Consider the following 13,735-nt stretch of genomic DNA (forward strand, 5'->3'; position numbering starts at 1 on the left):
ATTTCATTCCCCAAATTTATTAACTAGATGATCTAAAAATATATCAACTAAACAGAGCCAAATCACAAGAAAATAAACACAATGTGTGAAAGATGGAAGAGGTGTAGTGATGAATTAGTGGGTAAAATGAATGAATGATTATACAAAATTCAATATCCATTATTTGTATGATTAAATGTTAAATCATTTATTATTTATAATTATTAAGATAACATATGACCACTGAGGAAGACCTGGATATGGAGATATTTATAAGTAAAACACATTTTAAAATCTGTAACTCTAGCACCCTGAGATGCTAAAATTATGATGTAATAGTTTCTAGTCTTCTTTTATACTTACAAATATATCTGTCCATATTACATATTCATTTTGATTAGAAGCATATTTATACATAGGCTTATCGCTTAGTTTTCCACTAAGCAATATTCTCATGCAGTTATTCTGAAAACAAAGTTTTTAATAGCTACATCTTATACAGTTCACCAAATGAAGACAGCTTATTATTCAATTTTTATTTGGACATTTAGTTTTCTTTGGACATTTAGTTTTATTCAATTTTTAAAATAAGTATGATGGTGATGAATGAGCTTCCCAGGTAGTGTTAGTGGTTAAGAACCTGCCTGCCAATGAAGAAGACTTTAAGAGTCGGGAAGATCCGCTGGAGTAGGAAATGGGAACCCACTCCAGGATTCTCGCCTGCAGAATCCCTTTGACAGAGAAGCCTGGCAGGCTATGGTCCATAGGGTCACAAATAGTTGGACATGACTAAAGTGACTTAGTAGGCACACACATGATGAATATCTTTGTCCATAAATATTTAGAAACAGCAAATAGATAAAAGAATATACCACCGAAGTATCTTCCAGAAAGTTTGCCTATTTTTCAAATTAATTCTAGCAGGCCATTATTACCCTGATACCAAAACCATAAAAGACACTACAGAAGAAGAAAAACTACAGGTCAATATCTTTGATGAATACAGATGTAAAAATCCTCAACAATATTAGCAAACTGAATCTAGCAGTATATAAAAAGTATCATACACCATGATCAAGTGGAATTTATTCTAGGGATGCAGGGATGGTTGATTATCTGCAGTCAATTAATGTGATATGCCACATTAACCAAAGAAAGAATGAAAGTCATACGATCACTTCATTAGACACAGAAATAACATTTGATAAAACTCCATATCCATTCATGATAAAAACCCTCATCAAAGTTGGTATAGAGGGAACACAACTCAATAAAATAAAGGCCATTTATGATATCTAATAGAGAAAAGAAAGTATTTCTTTTAAAATCAGAGACAAGGATGCCCATTCTTGCCACTTTTATCTAACCTAGTATTGAAAGTTCTAATCACAGCAATTAGACAAGAAAAAGAATACGCAATGGAGAAAAGACAGTCTCTTCAATGAGTGGTGCTGGGAAAACTGGCCAGCTACATGTAAAAGAATGACTGCTACATTTTTTCTCACTATATATAAAAGTAAACTCAAAATTGATAAAGGCCTAAATGTTAGACCGAGAACCATAAAATTCTTAGGAAAGAATATAGGCAGAATACTCTTAGACATAAATCATAGCAATATTTTTTGATCCATCTCATAAGACAACAGGAACAAAAACAAAAATAAACAAATGGGATCTAATCAAACTTAAAGGCTTTTGCACTGCAAAGGAAACTGTCACCAAAATGAAAAGACAACCTACTGCATGGGGGAAAATATTTACAAGTGATATGACTAATAAGGGGTTAATGTCCAAAATATATAAACAGTTCATACAAATCAATATCAAAAAAAAAACCCAATCAATTAAAGGATTGGCAGAAGATATGAATAGACATTTTTCCAAAGAAGACATACAGATTGATGGCCAACAGGCACATGAAAAGATGCTCAAAATCACTAATTATCAGGAAAATGCAAATCAAAACCAAAATAAGATAGTCAAGGCTATGGTTTTTCCTGTGGTCATGTATGGATGTGAGAGTTGGACTGTGAAGAAGGCTGAGCACTGAAGAATTGATGCTTTTGAACTGTGGTGTTGGAGAAGACTCTTGAGAGTCCCTTGGACTGCAAGGAGATCTAACCAGTCCATCCTATAGGAGATCAGTCCTGGGTGTTCTTTGGAAGGAATGATGCTAAAGCTGAAACTCCAGTACTTTGGCCACCTCATGCGAAGAGTTGACTCCTTGGAAAAGACTCAGATGCTGGGAGGGATTGGGGGCAGGAGAAGAAGGGGACGCCAGAGGATGAGATGGCTAGATGGCATCACCGATGTGATGGAAGTGAGTTTGAGTGAACTCCGGGAGATGGTGATAGACAGGGAGGCCTGGCGTGCTGCAATTCTTAGGGTCGCAAAGAGTAGGACATGACTGAGTGACTGAACTGAACTTATCCTTCCTGTAAGGAGATATTTGTCTATGTCATATTTTCGTGACCATGAGGTTAATTCTTGTGCCTGGAAAATTTAGCTGCTTGGGTTCCTTAAATTAATACTAAATTTAATAAATACACATCACAGATCTATTTTACTTAAGGTTTTAAATTAAAATTTTAAGTTATTTTAAATGTTTCTTCATTATTCTTTTTATAAATTGAGTAAATTTTAACAATATCTTCCAGGAGAGTTTTGATTAGTGTTTAATCAGTATAATGTAAACAAATTCAAATTTCTTAACAATCCCTACATTAACAAACAATTAAATATCTTGAAACACTTTCACTATAGTTCATGTATAAATTTGTGATTAACTTTCTTTCATAGTAATTCAATTACTCTCAGTTAGTAGTTTGCTAGAGCACTTATGTAGCTTTCCCAATCCAACTATATTAAACTCTGAAGCATAATTACATTTAAGACTCATTAATAACACAAAAACTTCTTTTATAACTTTTGATCTACAAATGGTAAGTCTCAAAAAAATTACTCAGATACATATATAATTGGAATCTAAGGCTCACCTGCTAAATACTATTTCCAAATCTCTCATTCAAATTGTCTAAATATCAAATAAAATGACATAAAATATTACAAAATATGTATTTCTGGATTTAACAAATACATAATAAGGTTATCCTTATAATTTACTCTGTATAACCTACACTTGCAATTTTAATACTTCTCGTGTTTTAAAGTGTGGTGCTGGATAAGACTCTTGAAGAGAGTCCCCTGGACTGCAAGGAGAGCAAACCCATCAATCCTAAAGAAAATCAACCCTGAATCTCCATTGGAAAGACTGATACTAAAGCTGAAGTTCCAATACTTTGACCACGTGATGCAAAGATCTGACTCATTGGAAAAGATCCACACAATGGACATAAGTTTGAGCAAACTCTGGGAGATAGTGAGGGACAGGGAAGCCTGATGTGCTGCGCTGTAGTCCATGGGGTCGCAAACAGTGGGACACATCCTAGAGACTGAACCACAGCAATCTACTAAGGAAAAAATAAAATTGGGATCACCATTTTTTGCTGAGTGAAAGAAAAAATAGACTGCAGACATCCAGATGGATTTTTCCCTTGCCAGTGAGGGACACACTGGGCCACTGGTTACTATAACAACCATGGATTCAAGTCTTACCTGGTATTGGCTAAGAGCACCAACTCAGGTCTCTCAACTCAGGAAAATTAAGCAGAAAATATCTTCTGTCTGGTTTGTCACACCCTACTCACTCTCCTACTTACCAGGATTCCATGTATCTCTGCTCCATACTATTCTGAATTTGTTTCATATTCTAACAGTATGCCAGGCCACAATTCTTAAATAATATTTAAATGATACTTGATTATATCCCATATATGAGAGCTATGCTGATTCTGTGGTTATATCACTAAAATCATAGTAATGATAGTTATAAAGAGTTCATATTAGGAAAATGTACTTTCTCAAGTGGTTTAGAGAAATATTAATCCAGTTATATGTGAGATTTAGTTTAATGACTTATGTAGAGTCACTATTTTATCCAGCCTAGGGAATGAGTTCCCTGAAACGGAGCATCATCTGAATAAGAGCTGAATGAAATTAACATAACTTATTCCCCCAAGCAATTGTGCTCCATGTCTTTATATGTCAGTCATATCCTCTTTTCTTCACATCCTCTGAAGTAATCAGAGGCTTGTACCGCAATTTTTCTAGCAACTCTTGACATTTTTGTCACTAGTCTCCACTGATGTTTATAATGCCCTTTATAAAGAAAAGTCAGAGGAACCAGAGATCAAATTGCCAACATCTGCTGGATCATCGAAAAAGCAAGAGAGTTCCAGAAAAACATCTATTTCTGCTTTATTGACTATGCCAAAGCCTTTGACTGTGTGGATCACAATAAACTGTGGAAAATTCTGAAAGAGATGGGCATACCAGACCACCTGACCTGCCTCTTGAGAAACCTATATGCAGATCAGAAAGCAACAGTTAGAACTGAACATGGGACAACAGACTGCGTCCAAATAGGAAAAGGAGTTCGTCAAGGCTGTATATTGCCACCCTGCTTATTTAACCTATATGCAGAGTACATCATGAGAAATGCTGGGCTGGAAGAAACACAAGCTGGAATCAAGATTGCTGGAATAAATATCAATAACCTCAGATATGCAGACGATACCACCCTTATGGCAGAAAGTGAAGAGGAACTAAAAAGCCTCTTGATGAAGGTGAAAGAGGAGAGTGAAAAAGTTGGCTTAAAGCTCAAAATTCAGAAAACGAAGATCATGGTATCTAGTCCCATCACTTCATGGGAAATAGATGGGGAAACAGTGGAAACGGTGTCAGACTTTATTTTTGGGGGCTCCAAAATCACTGCAGATGGTGACTGTAGCCATGAAATTAAAAGACACTCCTTGGAAGGAAAGTTATGACCAACCTAGATAGCATATTGAAAAGCAGAGACATTACTTTGCCAACAAAGGTCCGTCTAGTTAAGGCTATGGTTTTTCCAGTAGTCATGTATGGATGTGAAAGTTGGACTGTGAAGAAGGCTGAGCACCGAAGAATTGATGCTTTTGAACTGTGGTGTTGGAGAAGACTCTTGAGAGTCCCTTGGACTGCAAGGAGATCCAACCAGTCCATTCTAAAGGAGATCAGCCCTGGGTGTTCTTGGGAAGGAATGATGCTAAAGCTGAAACTCCAATACTTTGGCCACCTCATGCGAAGAGTTGACTCATTGGAAAAGACTCAGATGCTGGGAGGGATTGGGGGCAGGAGAAGAAGGGGACGCCAGAGGATGAGATGGCTGGATGGCGTCACTGACTCGATGGATGTGAGTGTGAGAGAACTCCGGGAGATGGTGATGGACAGGGAGGCCTGGCATGCTGTGATTCATGGGGTCGCAAAGAGTCAGACATGACTGAGTGACTGAACTGAACTGAACTGAACTGAGCAACAACATGGAAGGAACATGGGTCTCTACCAATCAGCTCTGGATGCTTAGAGTCAGCCTAGATGCTTAAGTGAGATTTTGAAAAATATATGTTATACTTTACCATTTATTATTACTCAAATAAGCTTCTAACTAATAATATAAACTGAAAAGATGCACACAATGTACCAAAGTGCTTTTTATTGGTTGAGATCATGTAATATATTATATTCAATGGAACTGATTGGGTAGGAGCACAAATTTAGTTATATTAACTCTATCATCCAGTATTGCAATTAATGTTTATATGTGTAAAATATTTCTGTATCAAATACCTATATTTCTTAGCAAATATGGATTTATCTCTTTACGGCTACTGCTGTTGCTAAGTCGCTTCAGTCATGTCCGACTCTGTGCGACCCCGTAGACTGGTCAGAGGTAAATAAATTTGACCTGTGCTTGATACTTTGAAAAAGCATATACATCAATTCTGGCGTGAACATATTAAGTTACCGAGAGAGTCAATTCTTCTTCCCTAATTCCAGAAAGAATGAAGGGATGGAGCCAAAGCAAAAACAACATCCAGTTGTGGATAGGACTGGTGATAGAAGCAAGGTCCGATGCTGTAAAGAACAATATTGCATAGGAACCTGGAATGTTAGGTCCATAAATCAAGGCAAATTGGAAGTGGTCAAACAGGAGATGGCAAGAGTGAACATTGACATTCTAGGAATCCGCAAACTAAGATGAACGGGAATGGGTGAATTTAACTCAGATGACCATTATATCTACTACTGTGGGCAGGAATCCCTTCAAAGAAATGGAGTAGCCACCATAGTCAACAAAAGAGTCTGAAATGCAGTACTTGGATACAATCTCAAAAATGACAGAATGATCTTCATTCGTTTCCAAGGCAAACCATTCAATATCACGGTAATACAAGTCTATGCCCGACCAGTAACCCTGAAGAAGCTGAAGTTGAACAGTTCTATGAAGACCTACAAGACCTTCTAGAACTAACACCCCAAAAAGATGTTCTATTCATTATAGGGGACTGGAATGCAAAAGTAGGAAGTCAAGAAACACCTGGAGTAACAGGCAAATTTGGCCTTGGAGTAAAGAATGAAGCAGGGCAAAGGCTAATAGAGTTCTGCCAAGAGAACGCACTGGTCAAAGCAAACACCCTCTTCTAACAACACAAGAGAAGACTCTACACATGGACATCACCAGATGGTCAACACCAAAATCAGATTGATTATATTCTTTGCAGCCAAAGATGGAGAATCTCTATACAGTCAGCAATTCTTAGGTAGATGATAAGAAGTCTGGGGTCCCCAAGGAGGAGAAAGGGGTCTGGGGTTCTCAAGGAGGAGAAAAGGACAAACTATTTTTACTACATTCCTCAGTCTTAGTCACATAAAACATATTCTTTTTTCTTTAAACCCAGAGCTATGAGTACACAACAAAACAACTCAGCTTGAACTCTGTACTAAGGATTATATAACAACAATGTATCCTGCTTGAGGATACTTCTCCTTCTTGAGAACCTTCTGCCTAATCCTGTGATCTTAAAATGTATATTGTGGGAGTGAGTCTGGTAAGAGCTTTCTATTGTTAGTTCTAATCCTGTCATCTTAAAATGTAAATTGTGGGAGTGGGTCTGGTAAGACCTTTACAACCTTGAAAGATTCTTTTGATTTACTATAATAACCAATTGAAAAAGTATATAGCTCCCTTGCTAAGACTAGTGGGGGGAGGGGGGCACTCTCCGCCTTCTGATGTCTATGTCAGAAGCTTTTCCTGTCCTTTTTCACTGTAATAAAACTTCTGCCACACAAGAGCCCTGACTGGTCAAGCCTGGTCCCTTATCCTGAAGCTAAATTTTCTTCTTCGGAGATCACAAATCTGACATGGTTCACTGTAAGCTATCATTACAAAATATGCCTCAAAAATAACTCTAGAAGATGACAGTATAACCTAACATTAAAAGAAGGAGCTCCAGAGCAAAAGAGGCCTGTGTTTAAATTATGGCTATTTTAAGAGATCAGTTGTCTCACACATTTCAACCAAACTAGAGGACCTCTACAAAGAGGAGCCAAAGACAAAGGAGTTATCTCAAAAAGATTTGTAAATACGACTTTTGTCTAAATGGAGTCAATGTCATACAAATCCATGGAAGGCCCTAAAGTCCTTGAAAAATTTTCTGTTAGTACAAACATTTCAAGCTTGGTGAAAAGGACATTGATGTGCTTAGTTGCTCAGCTGTGTCTGACTCTTTGTGACCCCATGGACTGTGGCCCACCAGGCTCCTCTGTCCATGGAATTCTCCAGGCAAGAACACTGGAGTGGGTTGCCATTCCCTTCTCCAAAGGACAGAAGTACAAAATGAAAGGAGGCTGTGGGATCACCACCCTCCATAACCAAAATTCTACTGCCAATAAGCAGGTGGATAAACTACTCATCTGCAAACTTCTTTTCATAAAAAGAGTGACTTAGTGAAACATAGAGCCAGGAGAGTGGAATGAAGACCACAGAGAATTATTCACAACCTTTAACAAAGTAGTCAAGAAACTCCAGATAACAGAACTGCTTTGGACCAGTGACTCAGTTTGACCTTCCATTTCTCTTCTTTTGAGCCAATTGTTTACAACTATCATCTGATACACTTGTCTCATCAGATACATTGGGAATGTTGTGAACACACTACTTTTCTATTCTCTTTAACAAGTCCACAGAGGGAGGGCAGTATGTCCTAGGAGTTGTATTTATGGATTATAGTAGAAACCTCATCTGTACCTTCATTAAGATGATTTGGATGATGAAATGTTTGTACTTTAAGCTAAGGAGACTGCCAAAGAATTGATGCTTTTGAATCATGGTGTTGGAGAAAACTCTTGAGAGTCCCTTGGACTGCAAGGAGATCCAACCAGTCCATCCTAAAGGAGATCAGTCCTGAGCATTCTTTGGAAGGACTGATGCTGAAGCTGAAACTCCAATACTTTGGCCACCTGATGCGAAGAACTGACTCATTGGAAAAGACCCTGATGCTGGGAAAGATTTGAGGGAAGGAGAAGAAGGGGATGACAGAGGATGAGATGGTTGGATGGCATTACCAATTTAATTGACATGAGTTTGAGCAAGCTCTGGGAGTTGGTGGACAGGGAAGCCTGGTGTGCTGCAGTTCATGGGGTCGCAAAGAGTCGGACACAATTGAGCAACTGAACTGAACAACAAATGAGCTTGGAGGAGGTCCTGAGGCTTCAGATAAGAACCAAGCTTGGTAAGACCCTGAACAGTAGACTGAGCTGGGCATGTACTACTTATGACCTATAAGACTGTGAGATAATAAATGGAAATTTAGCCACTAAGCTCATGATAATGTGTTGCACAGCAATATAAATCTAATACAAAAGTGAGAGTGTTAGTTGCTCAGTGGTGTCTGATTCTACTAATAAACTGTGTCACCCTCATAAAATTCTAGAACAGACTCACTAAGCCAAAGTTAGTGAATCAGTAAAACAGGATAGTAATACCTGTTTTATAACATCTCATACTATGAATATGCTATCTAGGTTGGTCATAACTTTCCTTCCAAGGAGTAAGCATCTTTTAATTTCATGGCTGCAGTCACCTAGACAGCATATTAAAAAGCAGAGACATTACTTTGCCAACAAAGGTCCGTCTAGTCAAGGCTATGGTTTTTCCAGTGGCCATGTATGGATGTGAGAATTGAACAATAAAGAAAAGACCCTGATGTTGGGAAAGATTGAAGCCAGGAGGAGAAGGGGAGGACAGAGGATGAGATGGTTAGATGGCATCATCGACTCAATGGGCATGTGTTTGGGTAAACTCTGGGAGTTGGTGATGGGCAGGGAGGCCTAGCATGTTGCAGTTCATGGGGTCGCAAAGAGGCAGACAGGACTGAGCGACTGAACTAAACTGAATCCCTTACCCCTCTCTTGTCCCTTCTAGATAGTATTTTTTCAAGTTCTGCTTCACTGCCATTCTCTCTATTCTGTCCTTCTGAAACTTATAGAAGATTTGTGCTCAACTTCTCGTTTTGTCATCTGTGTGTGATAATCACCCTATTAATTATAAAGTTTTATATCTCTGTACAGCATTCTGACTAATTTCTTAAATTTTATCTTCTGAATTACCAATTTTCTCTTCCATTTCTTTAAAGCTATTTTATCTGTCCCTTGAGGTTTTCACCTCCTTTAATTGCAGTATTTTTATTATGTTTTATAAGCTCATGTTAGTTCTTTTAAAATTTAACATTTTTATACCGTCTTGTTCTTTCTGATGACCCAATTATTTTATTTGTTAAATCTGTTCATTTAAAAACACTAATTTTAAACTCTCAATCTAACTATCTTGCTGCTGCTGCTACTAAGTCGCTTCAGTTGTGTCCGACTCTGTGTGACCCCAGAGACGGCAGCCCACCAGGCTCCCCCGTCCCTGGGATTCTCCAGGCAAGAACACTGGAGTGGGTTGCCATTTCCTTCTCCAATGCAGGAAAGTGAAAAGTGAAAATGAAGTCGCTCAGTCGTGTCCGACTCCTAGCGACCCCATGGACTGCAGCCCACCAGGCTCCTCTGTCCATGGGATTTTCCAGGCAAGAGTACTGGAGTGGGGTGCCATTGCCTTCTCCAAACTATCTTACATTCTTGCAACTCTATTTCTTTATTACATTTATGTTTACCAATTAATCTATAGCGAATTTTCTTGATATGTTTTATAAAGTATAAGGCTTCCTGAACCACATGGATGGAGTAAATTTTGACCTCAACATGGGTTAGGCCCACATTCAGCAAATATTTCTCAAATTGCCATTTTTCCCCCTTCCTATGGATCTTTGCATCAGATTGCCAACATACTGGATCTTCAGCTTCAGCATTGACAGAAGGTGGAGAAGTGGGCAGCAAAGGATGAGATGGTTGGGCAGCATCACTGACTAATGGACGTGAGTTTGAACAAACTCTGGGAGATACTGAAGGACAGGGAAGCCTGGTGTGCTGTAGTCCATGGGGTCGCAGAGGCTGAACATGACTTAGTGACTGAACAACATCCAGAATCTTGGAAAAAACAAGGAGCCTTCCTGTGCCATTAGGCAGGAAGATTGAATTACTTCTAATTCAATCTTTCACCCAGTAGACATGTCACAGATTGGTTTCTCTGAAATAGGGACTGAAAAAGAGTTTAGTCCTCAAGTCATTTGTTAGGAATGCTCTTGGGATTAACACCTCTGGAAAGAAAAGGAAGGAAATAAGATTGGACCGTGGAGAAGTTGAGCTGTCATGCAGTTATGTGAAATGCCTCTCGTGACCTTACGTGCGGCTTTGGAGTTGCAATGGCCCTTTATAGCTGTTTCTTCACCGAAGAAACAGGGTCAGGCCTTATACCCATGCTGCTTAGTCACTGGGAGCCCTGTGCTTTGGTGAAATAGTTCTCTTTAGTTGAGACAATTTCCAAAGGGTGCATAGCAAAGGTCTCTCTGCCAGGCATTCCTAACAACTGGAATAATAAATCTTTTATTAAAAGGGGATCTAGAAGTATATCATTCTCCATAGTACAGACATCAAGGGCCCCAATTCCCCTCTTCCAGTGGGTTCAAGACTTCATCTCCTATTCCTATATGAGCATTAAATTTATGCTCTAATTTACTGACATCAAAAGTACCAACTCCTTTTCCACAGCATTCTATCCCCCCCCACCCCCACCGGGACCAGGTGCATTAATAGTTCATGAGCTTCTAGTTCCTGTTTATAATTACTGGATTCATCCAAACTGAGATATTTTTGGAAGTCCACTTACACTTGGACAGCAGGACTGTCCTAGGCAGAAGGGGAAGCGTGTTATTTATTTCAAGTATCTTTCTTTCTTGTGATTTTTATCCATGAGGGAAACTTTTGGTTTTTATATTTCATCCTCAGCATTTCTATGTATATGTGGGAAGTCTTTCGTGTTATCTTAGTTCATCAACTTGCAAGAAATGAAATGTAGGTTTTCAACTTCTAAACTTAACCTGAATTGATCAGAATTGCATCAAATATAATATATGCACATACTGTTATGTTTTATACCAAGTTAAAATCCAGCACCATTTATAGAGCAATTAACCACTTACCTTTTGATTTAAAATGATACTTTATTATATTTGAATCCCAAACACACATAAATGTGCATAAAGATATTCATATTTCTGTTCTTGTATTTTCTATTCCTCCATATTCATCTGTTTATTTCTGTACCAATATCACATTATTAGATATTGTAGATTTGTGGGGTTTTTTTTTTTACTATGTAAGATCCTCTATGGCCTCCTAACATAGGCTATTACCTAAAAGAAATACTAAAATCATCTTTAAAACTGCATAGAGTTCCACTGGAAATTGGATTGGAGCTTATTACATTATTTTGAACCTCCATATTTTTGGTAAGCTGTCTAATTATTATTTACTTGTCTAATTATTTTATATTTATTATTAAGTTTTGTCCCTTATAGAGTTGATCATTGTAGAAACAGAGAAAATCTTTTATTTTTTTCTGTATATAATGCATAGTCATCTACTTCACTAAATATCCATTTTAGTATTTATACCTTGGGTATTTGAATCTAAGGTGAAGCTTTCTCTTTATTCTCCCTTCCCTACAAATACATCAATTTTTCAGTTTTGAATAGTGTAGCACATCATGACCATGCTGATAATAACCACAGGAAGTAATACATGATTGCGGTTTCTTTAGTAGTCCAATTCTAAGCAAAATTCCACTGTGGTTTAGTTTACAGGAGAGTTCTCCTATATTTTCCTTTGTATAAAAACAAAGACCACCATAATGACCACCCAGAAGGAAAGGCCTTGTTGCTAAGAGGATATGGAGAGAGAAGAAAAAAACATTTGCTTAAACATATGCTCTTGTTTATATTATACTCTTAGGCAAATTTAAATTGAGATTTTAAAATAAAATGCAGTTTCTATTTGATATATTTCTAGAACATCTGCTGTGAGAGACAATTCTACTAATCAAAATGCACTCATCCAGGATCAGAAGAACTTTCATATGACAATCTTCCAATAACTGAATTACTATTAAAATGAGTATGGGGACAGGAAAAAAATTAATTATACGTGTAACAGTCCCCTCTCCCCCACCACCAAAACCAGTAATTTGTTCATCACAGGTTGCCCATTCCTCATCAAGTCTCGGTATTCTAGTTATCCTGAACGTTTCTCAGTTCTCCCAAGACACCGTGATATGTCTTGGTTCTGGGGCATTTCACATTTTATTTTCCTTCCTGCATTTCTCTTCCCCCATCCATCACATCTGTCCACAAATCAGGTATTAGTTTAGATGCCTCGTTGCCCAGGGAGGCTTCTCTGGTGAACTCTTTGGGGAGGGTCTCGCCATTCTCTCTCATTTTAACATGTACTTCTACTCACACTTTTATTTTGTTTCTTACTTTTTTTTTTTGTCCCTAAAAAATGTTGAATTTTGAGGAGATGGGGAATTCTTGTTTAGAATTGTATCTTTAACAGATAACAAGGAGCTTGTGTGTGCTCTTTGTGACCTGCATTGACAGGTGAGCCTTTACCACTGAGCTACCTCAGAAGCCCCCAACAAGGAGCCTGGAAACCTGTAAATGTTTATTAAATAATGGTAAAATAAGTGAAACTATATTATGTGATTTTTTAAAAAGGGGAATGTGGTAGTTTTGTCCTTCCCTGGTGGCTCAGATGGTAAAGAATCTGCCTGCAATGGGGAGACTTGTGTTTGATTCCTGTGACTGGAAGATGCCCTGGAGAAGGAACTGGCAACCCACTCCAGTATTCTTGCCTGGAGAATCCCATGGACAGAGGAGCCTAGCAGGCTAGAGTTTACAGGGTCTCAAAGAGTCAGACATGACTGAGCAACTCACACACATTATGTGTGTGTGTGTGTGTTTTGTTTTTTTCAAAGAGCAGTGTGGTAGTTTTGTACTATCTCAATTTAGCTAAGTTAAAATTGTGTCTCAGAATCCCCTTCCCTGGATAGTTCTTGGCTAAAGGAGGGCTAAAGAGAAATTTGCACAAGGTTTAGAAATTACCTAGTGGTTACTGGGCTTTGAATGTCAGTGAGGTTAGACATGTTGGACATAGTTACGAGGGGTGGTGGGTCCTAGTTTGTACTCTCTTTGCTCTATACCCAGCTCGTCTTCCTCCCAGACACTTAATTACTCATCATCTTCTTTCACAACTGTGTAACATCTAAGGTCCCATTATTGTAAGGTCCCATTATTCCATGATGTCCATTGTAGTTTGCTTTTCTGATTGAAGCCCTAATTGATACAAAGAGTAATAAGCACTACTCTCTCTTTGAGGTTATTTC

The 13,735-nt window shown here is 38.1% G+C and overlaps 1 protein-coding gene across 2 annotated transcripts in view; it reads right to left on the bottom strand.

Annotated features, from left to right (window-relative positions):
* The window catches only part of CFAP299 (cilia and flagella associated protein 299), a 707,989-nt gene that overhangs the window by 223,648 nt on the left and 470,606 nt on the right, over positions 1-13,735 (bottom strand). The gene's annotated exons all lie outside the window — the stretch shown is intronic.

Source organism: Bubalus bubalis, chromosome 7 (assembly GCF_019923935.1).
Source record: "Bubalus bubalis isolate 160015118507 breed Murrah chromosome 7, NDDB_SH_1, whole genome shotgun sequence".
NCBI lineage: Eukaryota > Metazoa > Chordata > Mammalia > Artiodactyla > Bovidae > Bubalus > Bubalus bubalis.